The 14,986-nt window shown below is 41.5% G+C and overlaps 1 protein-coding gene across 1 annotated transcript in view; it reads left to right on the top strand.

Annotated features, from left to right (window-relative positions):
• The first annotated feature begins 935 nt into the window (after positions 1 to 935).
• The window catches only part of B3GALNT1 (beta-1,3-N-acetylgalactosaminyltransferase 1), a 32,642-nt gene continuing 18,591 nt past the window's right edge, over positions 936 to 14,986 (top strand). The window contains 2 exon segments of the mRNA NM_001076963.2: positions 936 to 1,086; positions 4,251 to 4,339. The gene's annotated coding sequence lies outside the window, so the exon portion shown is untranslated.

The following is a 14,986-nucleotide window of genomic DNA, read 5'->3' on the forward strand; positions in this document are numbered from 1 at the left end:
CTTTTCCAATGAGTCAACTCTTCCCATGAGGTGGCCAAAGTACTGGAGTTTCAGCTTTAGCATCAGTCGTTCCAAAGAAATCCCAGGGCTGATCTCCTTCAGAATGGACTGGTTGGATCTCCTTGCAGTCCAAGGGACTCTCAAGAGTCTTCTCCAACACCACAGTTCAAAAGCATCAATTCATTGGCGCTCAGCTTTCTTCATAGTCCAACTCTCACATCCATACATGACCACAGGAAAAACCCTATAGCCTTGACTAGACGGACATTCGTTGGCAAAGTAATGCCTCTGCTTTTCAATATGCTATCTAGGTTGGTCATCACTTTTCTTCCACGGAGTAAGCGTCTTTTAATTTCATGGCTCCAATCACCATCTGCAGTGATTTTGGAGCCCCCCAAAATAAAGTCTGACACTGTTTCCACTGTTTCCCCATCTATTTCCCATGAAGTGATGGGACCAGATGCCAAGAGTACTGAGCGGCATTTCACCAGAGCGCGCGACGCCAGGGACTTACGTTCACACCCTGGACCATTGTAACCCCGACGTATCCCCACCCTCCGTTTTCTACAGATTCTAAAAGGAAAACGCGCATTTCTTACGCGAGAGCAAAAGAACTCCCCAGGGTTTCTTCTTTCCTTCCTAGCTCTGTGCGGAGTGCAATAAGTAAATCCCTCCCAGATTGCCTCGAGGCCGGGCATTTACGCAACTTGAAAATAGGGCTAGGAGAGCAAATAGTGTCTTAAACCGAAATCCTTTCCGAAGTCGGCCACTACATCGACTCACCCCGGCTAGGCTCAACTGTAAATTGCCTACCTAGCAACCCGGTGAGTGACATGCAAACTGATGGCAAGGATCCAGAGCGCGCGCCCGGACCACCGCGGAGGGCTGGGGGCAGATCCCCGAGCCCTCTAGCTGGGTCCGGGGCTCGCGCGTGCGTACGAGCGAGCTAGCGAGGGGCTCCGGGCGCGGCGCGTGGTCTGCGCGCGCCCGGCCGTGCGTGTGGCTGCGGGAGGCTGCGTGTGCGCGCAGGGAGGGACAGTCCGCCTCCCGCCCGCGTCGGAGCAGGGTGCGCGCCCTGCGCTGGAGGTGAGTGTGGGCAGGGTCTCTAGGGAGGCGCGGAAGCCTTGGAGAGCACACCCTCCCGCCCCGACTCCCCGGGCTGGGTGGCGGGCGTGGCCCTAGGGCCCGCTCCTTTCGCGCCGCGCCCTCTTCAGGGACACCCGGGCCGGGGCGGCTCGGCTGGGAGGCGGGCAGGGCGGTGCCCCCTACTCCTCAGGCCCTCTCCCGGAGCGCGGCTGGGGTGGAACCGCGATCAGCCGAGCCCTGGGGCTCTGGCCTCCGCGACGTTCAGCTGCCCCACCGGGTGAGCGCGGGAGTTGGGGCCCCGTGGGGCTGTGGGCGACATTGCGGAGCGCCGGGCTGCGTGGTGGGGCCAGGCCGAGGCTAGAAGGAGCCCGCTGTCCTCCGTGACCCGCCCCAGGGCGCAACCCACCCCAGCCCGTCGCCTTGGGCCGCTCAGGTGGCACATTCTAGGAGCAGCCGGTGGCTCTTTGGCCGAGTCGGCGGGGGAGGAAACGGGATGGTGTTTCGGTGTCGGATTCCCCAGCAGGCCTGGGGTAATTCATTGCCCAGACTCTGGGGAAGGGCCCAGAAGCCGAATTGTGGGAATCCCTCCCTCCCTGGAGACGGATTGGAAAGAATATGGACCTAAGAAGGATGGGCGGGCGAATTGGCAAGAGGGAGGAGGAAACCTCCAGGGGCTGAGGCTCTGTGATTTTTAAGAGGCGGTCTTAGCAAGCCTACAAGTCATTTTAAAGGAAACCTTGAAGGTGTAATGGAGCCTCACTTTTTCAAGCAGTTAAGTAATGATACCAGCAAGAAGCAGGAGTAGCATTCCGTAGTCCTTCTTTCTCTTCCACTTCTCACTGCTTTTCTAGGAGGGAAATTTGCAAAGCAGAGGTGGTTTTCTTTCCTCTCTAGCGTTTAGGAGGTGGCTTCTTTGTCAGCCACAAGTTTTTTTTTTCCTTCTGTTTTTAGAGTTAAGGAAGATTTGAGTTTGCAGTCCTCAGCTGGGAACGGCTTTGTGTTTGGCCCTTTTTCCCCCAGGCGGCTTAGACAGAGGTAGGGAGCTGAGTTTTTGCTCTCAAAATGTGTTGATACCTGATAAAAGCATACCTTGAACCTGTATCAGTGTAGAGAAAGGAACTATTTACTATTTAGAGGTAAGAGTCTAAGACTCTTTTTTCCTCCTCAACAGAAAGTTCATTCAAACGAATGGTTGTTGGGTAATTTCAGTCCTGAAAATAAAACCTGTTATCTAGACAGTTGTTCAGTTGCTCAGTGGTGTCAGACTCTTTGCGATCCCATGGATTGCAGCACGCCGGACGTCCCTGTCATTCACCATCTACCAGAGCTTGCTCAAACTCAGTGTCCATCAAGTCGGTGATGCCATCCAACCATCTCATCCTCCGTCATCCCCTTCTCCTCCTGCCTTCAATCTTTCCCAGCATCAAGGTCTTTTCCAATGAGTCAGTTCTTCACATCAGGTGGCCAAAGTATTGGAGCTTCAGATTCAGCATCAGTCCTTCTGGTGAATATTCAGTACTGATTTCCTTTAGAATTTACTGGCTTGATCTCCTTGCATTCCAAGCGACTCTCCAATACCACAGTTTAAAAGCATCAATTCCTCACTGCTCAACCTTCTTCACAGTCCAACTCTCATATCCGTACATGACCCCTGGAAAAACCATTGCTTTGACTAGACGGACCTTTGTTGGCAAAGTAATGTCTCTGCTTTTTAATATGCTGTCTAGGTTTGTCATAGCTTTTCTTCCAAGGAGTAACCATCTTTTAATTTCATGGCTGCAGTCACCATCTGCAGTGATTTTGGAGCCCAGGAAAAGAAAGTCTGTCACTGTTTCCATTGTTTCCCCATCTATTTGTCATGAAGTGATGGGACCAGATGCCATGATCTTTGTTTTTTGAATGTTGAGTTTTAAACCAGCTTTTTCATGCTCCTCTTTTGCTTTCATCAAGGGGCTCTTTAGTTTCTCTTCTCTTTCTGCCATAAGGGATGGTGTCATCTGCATATCTAAGGTTATTGATATTTCTCCCGGCAGTCTTTGATTCCAACTTGTGCTTCATGCAGCTCAACATTTTGCATGATGTACTTTGCATATAAGTTAAATAAGTAGGTTGACAATAATCAGCCTTCATGTACCCCTTTTCCAACTTGGAACCAGTCCGTTGTTCCATATCCAGTTCTAATTGTTGCTTCCTGACCTGCATACAGGTTTCTTAGGAGGCAGGTAAGGTGGTATGGTATTCCCATCTCTTTCAGAATTTTCCACAGTTTGTTGTGATCCACACAGTCAAAGGGTTTAGCATAGTCAGTGAAGCAGAAGTAGATGTTTTTCTGGAATTCTCTTGCTTTTTCTGTGATCCAACGGATGTTGGCAATTTGATCTCTGATTCCTCTGTCTTTTCTAAATCCATCTTGAACATCTGGAAGTTTGTGGTTCACGTACTGTTACAGCCTAGCTTGGAGGCTTTTGAGAATTACTTTGCTAGCATGTGAGATGAGTGCAATTTTGCGGTAGTTTGAACATTCTTTGGCATTGCCCTTCTCTGGGATTGGAATGCAAACTTGCTAAATTTTCCAAATTTTGAGTGCTGGTATATTGAGTGCAGCACTTTCACAGTATCATCTCTTAGGATTTGAAGTAGCTCAGCTGGAATTCCATCACCTCCACTAGCTTTGTTTGTAGTGATCAAGACAGTGGCCAAATATAAATCCAGATGAGATGCATGAAGTGATTTGAGAGCAAGGAGAAAGAGAGGATCAAAGCTTTAACAGAAATGAAAATAATGTTGATAATAGGTATAGAGCATTAATTTTATGAATTTTTTAAACATTTTATTTTGTTTTGGGATGTAGCTGATTAACAATGTTGTGATAGTTTCAGGTGAACAGCAAAGGGACTCAGACATACATATACATGAATCCATTCTCCCCCAAACTCCTCTCCCATCCAGGCTGCCACATACCATTGAGCAGAGTTCCATGTTCCTTACAGGAATAGGTGCTTGTTGCTTATCCATATAGCAGTGTGTACATGTTGATCCCAAACTCCCCAACTATCCCTCCCCTTCCCCCACAACCATAAGTTCGTAGAACATTAATTTTAGATATTATCATGTCCAATGTTGTTATGACTGAAATAAATTCTTTTTCTTGTTCTTCTGTTCAGTAGTTCATGGCAAATCTTGTAATTAAAGCATGGAATATGGAAAACAAAACACTTCAGCTGGTACTTTAGTCTCATGTGAAATTCTACAGGTAAGCCCATCTTATTTTAATTGAGAAATTATCCATATTGGTTAAAATTGCATATAATAGTCTCCTTTATAAGATTTTAAGGATCATTTATGCAGCTGCAAGTTTTGTTGTATATTCTACTATATTTCTTTCCCTAAAAGATTCGAGGAGTTGAAAGAGTTAAGCTCAATTAAACCATTTAAGATTATATAAAGATATATGTATGTGTGTATATATATATGTATAATCATCATAAAACACCATGGTATCTCAGGAAAACATAGCTATATATACTACATTTAGTGATCATATTCAACTCAAGATCAGACTCAACTCTCTTTTTCCCTAAAAAAATACTCAATTGAATATTTCTCTCTTTTTCTTCCCTTTCACATGATTTGCCTTGTCTCTGTGTCCAGTCTCCAGCTCTGTTCTGTTCACTATTGGATAATACAGGTATAACCCTGTTTTAGGAAATGCCTTTATCCCTTCTGCCACCATATATAATGTCCAAGCCAAATACGCTTTTCTGTTGCATCTCTAACAGCTATCGTCGCTCATGCCTGCTCACTGTGTAGTAGGTACCCAAGCTACAACTTCATGAATGAGATTCACAATGGGAGAGTCAAACAGGGTGCTTTTAAATGGCCTGGCACAACAGATTCAAGAGTTGCAATCTGTTTAATAGGCTCTTTGGCAAATATCTTTTTTGTGACTATGAGCATTGATTTTGTCTTAGTACATTGCTGCATATAATAAATATTGATTTGCTTTTGCAACCAGAGCTTTTGATACATTGTGAATTAGAAGAGAAGGGAAGGCATGGTAAAGCTAGAAGTGACTTGTAGGGGGTCTTCCTCCATCTTCTCCAGGTGGGCTTTGCTCATAATGTTCAGTCTGTTGTGAACCTTCCTCTACACTCTGCATTGTGTTTGAAACTTGAGGGCCAGGCAGCCCAGTCTCTGTCATAGGTCCAGCGTATTGAATGAATGAATGAAATACATTCAGATAGCTAAGGACAAGGGAAGCGGTAACTTGGTTTGACAGACAAGAGTGACAAGAGATCTGTTAATACTCCTCATCTAGGGCCACAATGGGAAGAAGTATTAACTAGAGCAGCTTTCACTGTCTATTCCTCCAATGAGTGAAGCTCTAACAAAACAGAGACAGGCAGCCAAGCTGTCAAGTCAGCCTTGGTGCTACTCTGCCTGACTTGCTACTCAGTCTTTGCTGCACTGGCTACTTGCTACTCAATCTTTGCTACACTTCCAGTTTTTCTAGCTTTTCTGGACCTGGTTATCCTGTTGCTTCTTCCCACAGGCTACTCTGTCATGTGACTCCCTCAGACTGCCCACCACTCAGGGCAGAGTTGTGTCAACTTTTTTGTACACTTTGTTCCCGGCACCAGAATCTGGAAAGGCTGTGAGGTTGGACTCTTCTACAGGCGCTGTGCTCTAGAGAAGGATCATAGCATTTAGAGTTGAACCTGAACGTGGGTTCCAGGTCCACCTGTTCTTGGGCTGCAGTGGTCTCTGAAAAAATGACATGGTGACACCCATTTTACCATGTTGTGAAATGTGCTTTGTAAATTGCTATAGACATGATACATACTTAAGCCCAAATGTCCACTTAACCTTAAAACAAACAAACCCTGCTGACAACATTGTAAATCAACTATACTTCAATTAAAAAAATAATAAAAAAAATGTTTTAAACCCTGCTTAAAATTCTAACATGTATTACAAATTACAAAAAGTACACTCTGTGTGTGTATGTGTGTGTGTTGGATACAGTTGCATATAGGGCAAAAGCAAAGAGAAAATTGCAGATTGGCAGGTCCTGCTACTTTTGACTGCTCTTCATCTTTCTCAGCCTAAAGATCCGACACTCCACAACTGCAGAAATCTGTAAAATACAGATGTCCTCTATCTGTAGTTCTAGGGCTTCCTCAGATACCAAAATGCATCACAAGTCCTTAAGATGGCATAATAGTTGCATATAATCCATGCACATCCTCCATATACTTTAAATCATCTCTAGGTTACTTCTAATGCCTAATATAAATGTTATGTAAACGATAACATTTAGTTATGTTATTTGTAAATACAAGGTGAATTATATGTAAATAGTTGCCAGTGCACATGGCAAATTCAAGTTTTGCTTTTGGGAACTTTTTGAATTTTTTTTTTTAAACATTTTTAATCAAAAATTAGTGGAGCCCATGGCTGCAGAGCACTGTATTCCCTTCTATTGTTATTCCTATACTAAAATACCTTGTTTATAAACAGTATATGCCTTTTTAAAATATGTTTTTAAAAGCCCAGGTGTCTTCTACCTCAATAGGCAGAAGACTGGAGGCTTCTACTCTAATGAGGCTGGAATGAAGGGCATTCCTCCCACACATCTGAGTATCTGAAGGTGGTATTGCTGCCACCAGCAGGGGGTGCAAGGGCAGAATGGGGAAATGATAATGAAGCTTTAGGTATTTATACTCACTGTCTACCTCAAACTGTATAACCACAGAGTTAGGCTTAATACGAATGGTTTTCTTGAACTCATTGTATTTCAAATCCATTCTTAAAAATGGAACAACTTTAAACTGTTATGCAAAATGAAACCTTTTCTATATCCTACATTTTATTTTTAACATTTATTTATTTGGCTGTCCTCAGCCTTAGTTAACGGCATGTGGGATATAGTTCTCTGACCAGGGATCAAACCTGGATCCCCTGCATTGGGAGTGGGGAATCTTAGCCATTGGACCACCAGAGAAATCCTCTATATACTACATTTTAAACATGAATAGCAAAGTTATGGAATCTTGAAGTTGGAAGGGACCTTAGAAGTTATCTAAAATAACTTAAAACTCAGTAAGGAATTAATCTTTGAAAATTTCTGCCTACTGCTTCAAGATTTCTGTTGGTGAGCAGCAGCCCCTTCTAGTACAGTCATCTGTACTGAATCTTCCCACTGATTTTTATCCTTAGGCTTCCATCTGCCTCCCAGAGTTACACTGATGTATTGTTCAAAGTATCTGAAAGCATCTATCATGGTCCTTCTAAGCTTTTGTTTTCCCCAGAACAGAATATGCCCCAGTTCCTTCAGCCACTACTTCATACAGTCCTTATTGTGGGAGATGATAAACCCCTAACCTTCCCCTGCACTAAATCTAACTTGTCAGTTTTCTTTTTAAAATGGAACATATATGTGGCTATAGGATTATGATCCCTTTTGCCCAGACTTTTTCCTGTTTCTTGAACCTAAGAGTGTATTAGGGGTTTTAGTGTGTGTGTGTGTTGGCAGGACACATTATGGTATTAACTTGTAGAATTTATGTAAGCATTGTCATTCATTTACAAGCACTTGGGAAATGCTTTCTGTCCTAGACATTGGGGACTCAGCAGCTATAAAAATGAACATTGTCTGTGTTCTACTGGAACTAGACAGGGCCTGAGAAGTATCTGGCCCACTCTCTTAAAGATTCCAATGAGAGAAGCAACGCCCAAAATTCAGTAACTTGTCCCCTTCTTCAGCCCTTGGAACTAGAATCCTTGTGTCCTCACTATCCAGTTACTCCTTTACATCACCAGCTTTCTTCATATTGAGTGCACACTCAACTAAAACATTTAAGTTCGTAACTTCGACTGCTGTTAAAATGACCTCCCATCCTCTCTTGTCCAGTTGGTTCTTTGAACTCTGACACAGATCAGTAAATTTGTTTTCACCAGATTTCATCTTGGCTCTATTCTAACCTGTTGAGAGTTTTTTAGATTGTAATTATATCTTCTAATGAATATGCTATTTTTCCCCTGCTTTCTCCTGTCTTCAAAATTGAACATTATCTTTCAGCTTTTATTGTCTTTGTTTTTGCATTCACAGTTCTCTGATGAACATACATTTGTAATTAGAAACATTGTATATGTTTTTTAAATAATTAAATTAATTTTCACTTTGCAGAAAAGAAGCAACGTTTTTGTACCCCAGGGAAGAATATCAGATTATTTTGGCTTAAATAATTATACCATTGCCATAATGCTCTTTTCCATTTCCCTGGAACCCTTGTATTTGACCTGATCCCTCCACCCATGCCTCCAGTTTATTTTCTTGTACCCAGCATGTTTCTGATGCAAAATGAAAGGTCCATACCTGCATGAATTGTTAGTTATTATTTTTGACTGTTAATTAATAACTCATATGTCAGGTTTTGAGAATGGGCATCTTGAGTCTTGCTGTATAAAGATGGTAAGGCTGAGATGCCACTTTACTGTTTCTCTCAAGGTTCAGTGGTTAGAAGACGTTTCACCCCACTCAGGGTAGCTCTGGTCATGAGGGTTGCAGCAGACGCCCGAGGATAGGAAGGGCAGTGGCCAGGAATGTGAGGTTTGGAGTTCTATTTGATTTTGGTTCTATCTGTGTTTACCTTTGTTTATAGCCTGTGACTTTGGGCAAGGTATCAACTCTTCCCTAAGCCTTAGTTTACTCACCTGTTAAATGTGAACAGTAAAGGTCCTAAAAGCTCCTTAAATCGTGGACTCTCCTGAAGATGACATGACTTAGTGCCTGGTGCTCTTCCTACAGTTGGGACACTCAGGGCCAGCATATCGTGTGGACACCTGCCTACATAGATTGCACACGGTATCTGAATAAACAGATAACTGATTGAACTGCCAAGCTCTTTTTACCTTTCTGTTGGAGTATGGTGTGCAAAAAGAAAAGTGTACAAGTTAGAAGATAAATTATTAGAGTGACCACACCTGTAGCCACCATGTAGATACAGAAATAGCACATGGCCAGCACCCCTAAAGGTTCTCTCCAGATTCTCCCAATTGTATTTCCTCCCTCTCCCCAGGGGTTACCACTGTCCTGAATTCTAACACCATAGATTACTTCTTGGAGAAGGCAATGCAACCCACTCCAGTACTCTTGCCTGGAAAATCCCATGGACAGAGAAGCCTGGTAGGCTGTAGTCCATGGGGTCGCTGAGGGTCGGGCACGACTGAGCGACTTCACTTTCACTTTTCACTTTCACGCATTGGAGAAGGAAATAGCAACCCATTCCAGTGTTCTTGCCTGGAGAATCCCAGGGACGGGGGAGCCTGTTGGACTGCCGTCTATGGGGTTGCACAGAGTCGGACACGACTGAAGTGACTTAGCAGCAGCAGCAAATTACTTCTGCCTGCTTTTCAAGTTGGTGTAAACAGCATCATAATGTCTCTTCTTCAGGCACCTGGCTTCTTTAGCTCACCATTATAGTTGAGAGATTCTCCATGGTGTCATGGGAGGTTGTAGTTTGTCTTCATTTTGCATAAAGTGCTATTCTCTAAATTTCTTTCTTCTATCATGGGTTGTTTCCAGGTTGGGGCTGTCATGAATAGTGTGCTGTTAAGAACTTTCATGAACATTTTTGGGTGTCCTTAAACAGACATACACATTGTTGCCTGTTCTGCCTGAGGTATAGTAGCCATGTCATTGGCTACGCAGTTGTATCTCAGTAAAGATTTTTCAATTTCCATTAATTGAACCAGTTTGTTCAGCTTTTGGTTTTTGTTTTTATTTCAACTATTTAAATATTTATTTGTTAAATTATTAAAATTAGTTTCACAATTCAGTGAATACAAGATGTTCTAGGACAGGATTTCCCGAAATGCAAAATTCTAGTCTTGCCACAGGCTGTGAAATTTAAAATAGGTTCTTTGTTCAGATAAGTTTGAGAAATGTTGCACAACATATCCTCTTCTCAGAAAATGTACATTAATATATTAAGAACTCTGAAAAACTCTCCATATGTACGCTACTGTGTGTAAAATTGATAGCTAGTGGGAAGCTCTGTACAGCCCAGGGAGTTCAGCTCGGTGCTCTGTGGTGACCTATGAGAGTGGGATAGGGGGTGGGAGGGAGGTTGAGGAAGTGACAGTCTCTAAGTTATGTCCAACTCTTTGCAACCCCATGGAATATATGGTCCATGGAATTCTCCAGGCCAGAATACTGGACTGGGTAGCCTAATCCTTCTCCAGGGGATCTTCCTGACCCAAGAATTGAACCACAGTCTCCTGCATTGCAGGTGAATTGTTTACCAGCTGAGCTAAGGTTGAGGAGATAGGAGATATATATATAGTTATAGCTGATTCACTTTGTTGTATACCAGAAACCAATAAAATTGTAAAGCAACTACACCCCAATAAAAAAATAGTAATAATAGTTTGAATGAAAAAAAAATAGTTTGAATGATTTCCAGTCTTTTTGTCACAGCCCTTTTGAGGTTCTGTAACCCCTGAAGGTAAGACACAGATGCAGCCATCTTTGGCTGCCATAAAGTCCTATGCCTAATAACTGAGGCGCCAGTTCCTTCTCTGAAGATGGTGGTTTGGATATTTAAAGTATTTGCATACTTAATAATCTAGAAGCTGACCACTGTTTTGTCTCTGGAGGTTTTCTGGGCTTTTCTATTATTTGAGATTTTTCTTCAGCTGTCGTAGTGATGATAATGCTGAGTTGCTTCAGTCATGTCCGACTCTGCAATGCTATGGGCTGTAACCCACCAGGCTCAGGCTCCTCTGTCCATGGGATTCTCCAGGCATGAGTACTGGAGTGGGTTGCCATTTCCTTCTCCAAGGGATCTTCCTGACACAGGGATCAAACCCGAGTCTTTTATGTCTCCTGCTTTGGCAGGTGGTTTTTTACCACTAGCACCCCCTGGGAAGCTGTCGTACTCCAACCACCAAATCAACAAGTAATTACTGGTAACCTGCTATGTACCCAGCATTGTGCTAGACTTGTGAGACAGAGAAGATGGTTTGCTTAGTTTAAATTATTTAGAGTCTAGTTGGTGAATGCCTGTGCAGTTAATACAATCACAAGTTTATTTTTTTAAAAATGGAAAGTATTTTAAAATTATAAATATAATTTATTTCTTGAGAGTGAAAAGTGATATAAAATCATAGTGTCCATGTCGGGCCCTTTTGTGTTTTTCTATGCATTAATGTTTTAGGTTTTTCTTTCTGTCCCTCTCTTTGGGCATGGGGTTTAGAACAGTGTCAGTGTTCATCAAGCCTACTGCTCAGCCTTCCTAAGTTGCCCCAGCTGTCACAGTATGAGCTGCTTCCAGAGCTCAGGTGGGGCCAGCTGGATTTCTGCGGCATTACAGTATGGGCCTTTGTCTGCATGGCTGGATGTCATTTACCTTCAGAAACTGCTGAGTGCCCCAGTACTGACTGGTTAATTCATGCTCCCCATGTAAACCTCATAATAACCAAATTGGTATCAATGCTTGATTTATATCTGGAAGAAGATGCTTTTGAGAAGTTAACTTCTCCAAGGTCATGCAGCCATTAAGTGCTGCAACCAAGATGGAGAGTGAGCCGTCTAATTGCATTTTTGTTATTTGTTTTTCCTGTTTTGATAATTTGAAATACAAAGAAAACTATGAACATAAGAGAAAACCTGCATTTCTATCACCCTGGGTTAACAACTGCTAATACTTTATAGTATTTGTGTCTAATCTACTTTTTCCCATGTTTCCCACATGCCCCCTTCATTCTTTCATAGTAACACCCACACTGCTTAGTGTGGAAGGTGTTCCTTTAAAAAACAGTTTTATAGCTGCTTCTAAAAACTCGCTCTTTCCTGTGTACAGTTTACAACTGTTTATCTAAATGGTATTATATATGGTATATATATAATGGTGTAATCATTCAACTTGTATTTTTACTCAACATTTTAATTTTGAGAACTGTTCAAATGAACACACCATGTGCGAATCCAGTTCATTTCTTTTAACTGTCTTGTCGGATTCCACTGAAAGACACAGGTTTTATTTTATCTGTTATCTTTTGTTCATTGTTTAGTTGCTAAGTCATCCTTATTGGTTTTTTGTTTTTCATTATTTTCTGTTTTATCTTATTATTCCTTTTACTTTCTTAGTAGTAACATTGGAATTTTTTGAACTTCTTGTACTCAGATCATTTATTTTCAATCTGTTTTTAAATTTGCTCAGTTGTGTCCAACTCTTTGTGACCCCATGGACTGTAGCCCACCAGGCTTCTCTATCCATGGAATGCCCCAGGCAAGAATTCTGGACTGGGTTGAAGTGAAGATTCTCTTCTCCAGGGATCAAACCTGGGTCTCCCACATTGCTGGCAGATTCTTTACCATCTGAGCCACTATGTTATCTGTTAATGCTGATGAAAGAAGACATACTAAAAAAAGTCTGCATAACATTTTATTTCATTTATGTGCTTTCTGGTAAAGACAAAACTATAGGGCTGAAAAAATCAGTTGTCGCCTGGGGATTGGGGGAGGAACTGATTACAAAGGAACGCTAGTAGATTGTTGTGATGGAGCTGTTTGGGATCTTGATTGTGTTGGTGGTTACATGAGCATCAAAACTTACAGAATAGTACAATAAAAATGATGAACTTTACGTAAACTATATGCCAGTGAAAATATATCACATGGATACAAAAAATATATAAAGTAATACTACTTTTTTTGAAAAAAGTACATTATTTTTAAAAGTTAATTTTCTGTAAGGATTGTTTTAGTTATACCCAGTGCATTCTTATAAGCAGCACTTTTTTAAATGGGGAGGGAAAAATTTTATTTTCCTTGTTTTGAATTGTAATGTATTCAAGTATCAAGAATCAAAATAATATTTAAAATATGTATAAGTAATGATGTAATATAACAATATAATATTAAATTACTAATTATAATATTAGTGGTGGTGGTTTAGTCCCTAAGTCATGTCTGATTCTTGTAACTCCATGGAGTGTAGCCCCCCAGGCTCCTCTGTCCATGAGATTCTCCAGGCAAGAATACTGAAGTGGGTTGCCACTTCCTTCTCCAGGGGATCTGCCCGACCCAGGAATCGAATCCAGGTCTCCTGCATTGCAGGCAGATTCTTTCCCAACTGAGCTATAAGGGAAGCCCCATAATATTAGTAATTAATTGTTACTAAATTACATTGTTACTTAGTAATTGCATTGTTAATGTAAAAGTAATATTACAAAGTAATACAAAGTTGGATTGAGTAATCTAACAAAGTGATAGCAAGTAGTGTAACAAAGTAATACAGAAAGGAGTGCTCTCACCTTTCTTTCTTCTCTACCCTGTTCCTCTCTGTTCACTATGTCCTCTCTGTTCTATATGTGTATCTGGACTGTTTTTCTTATGTACATACAAATGTTTGCTCTCTTTCTTCTTCCTTTCTAACACAAAAGTTAACATAAACATTGTTCTATACTTCTTCACGTATATATATTCCATGTCAGTACTTAGAGAATATGGGCTTCCCAGGTAGTTCAGGGGTAAAGAACCCACCTGCCAATGGAGGAGCCGCAGAAGACGCAGGTCCGATTCTTGGGTCGGGAAGATGCCCTGAAGGAGGAAATGGCAGCCCACTCCAGTGTTCTTGCCAGGAGAATCCCATGGACAGAGAAGCCCGGTGAGTTACAGTCCAAAGAGTTGCAAAGAGTCAGACACAACTGAGCACAAGCATGAGCAGACAGGATATTGAATATAGTTCCCTCTGATGTAGTAAGCCCTTGTTGTTTATCTGCTTTACATATAGTTGTTTGTATCTGCCAGTCCCAGACTCCTCATTTATCTCATATCCGTCTTCCCCTTTGGTAACCATAAGTTTGTTTTCTATGTCTTTGAGTCTGTCTCTGTTTTGTAAATAAGTTCATTTGTATCCTCTTTGAGATTCCACATATAAATAATGCCAGATGGTATTTGTCTTTTTCTGACTTCACTTAGTGTGATAATCTGTAGGTCCATTCAGGTTGCTGTAGTTAGCATTATTTTATTCTTCTTTACAGCTGAAAATTTTCCACTTTTTTTTTTTTAATTCATTCATCTTTTGGTGGACGTTTAGTTTGCTTCCATGTCTTGGCTATTGTAAATAGTGCTGTTATAAACACTGGGCTTCACATATCTTTTCAAATTAGAGTTTTTTCTGGGTGTATGCCAAGGAGTAGAGTTGCTGGATCATATTGTAACTCTAGTTTTAGTTTTGTGAGGAACTTGCATGCTGCTTTCTATAGTGGCTGTACCAATTTGTATTCCCACCAACAGTATCGAGAGTTCCCTTTTCTCTATACCTCTTCAGCATTTGTTACATATAGACTTTAATGACCTGTTGAAGTGATACCTAACTGTAGTTTTCATTTGCAGTTCTCTAATAATTAGCAAAATTGAACATCTTTTCACGTGCCTATTGGCCATCTGTGTGTTTTCATTAGAGAAATGTCTATTTAGGTCTGCCCATTTTTGGATTGGGTTTCCTTTTTTGTTATTGAGTTGTGTGAGCAGTTCGTGTATTTTGGAAATTAAGCCCTTGTCAGTTGCATCATTTGCAAATATCTTTCTCAGTCTTGGGTTTGTTTTTGCATTTTGTTTACAGTTTCTTTTCTTTGCAAAAACTTGTAAGTTTAATTAGATCCCATTCATTTATTTTTGTTTTTATTTCTATTGCCTTAGGAGACAGACCTAAGAAAATATTGCTACAGTTTATGTTAGAGAATATGTTGCCAGTGTTCTCTTTTAGGAGATTTACTGTGTCATGTCTTGGGCTTCCCTTGTGGCTCAGCTGGTAGAGAATCCACCTGCAATGTGGGTAGACCTGGGTTCAATCCCTAGGTTGGGAAGATCCCCTGGAGAAGGGAAAGG

The sequence above is a fragment of the Bos taurus genome, chromosome 1 (assembly GCF_002263795.3).
Source record: "Bos taurus isolate L1 Dominette 01449 registration number 42190680 breed Hereford chromosome 1, ARS-UCD2.0, whole genome shotgun sequence".
NCBI classification, from domain to species: domain Eukaryota; kingdom Metazoa; phylum Chordata; class Mammalia; order Artiodactyla; family Bovidae; genus Bos; species Bos taurus.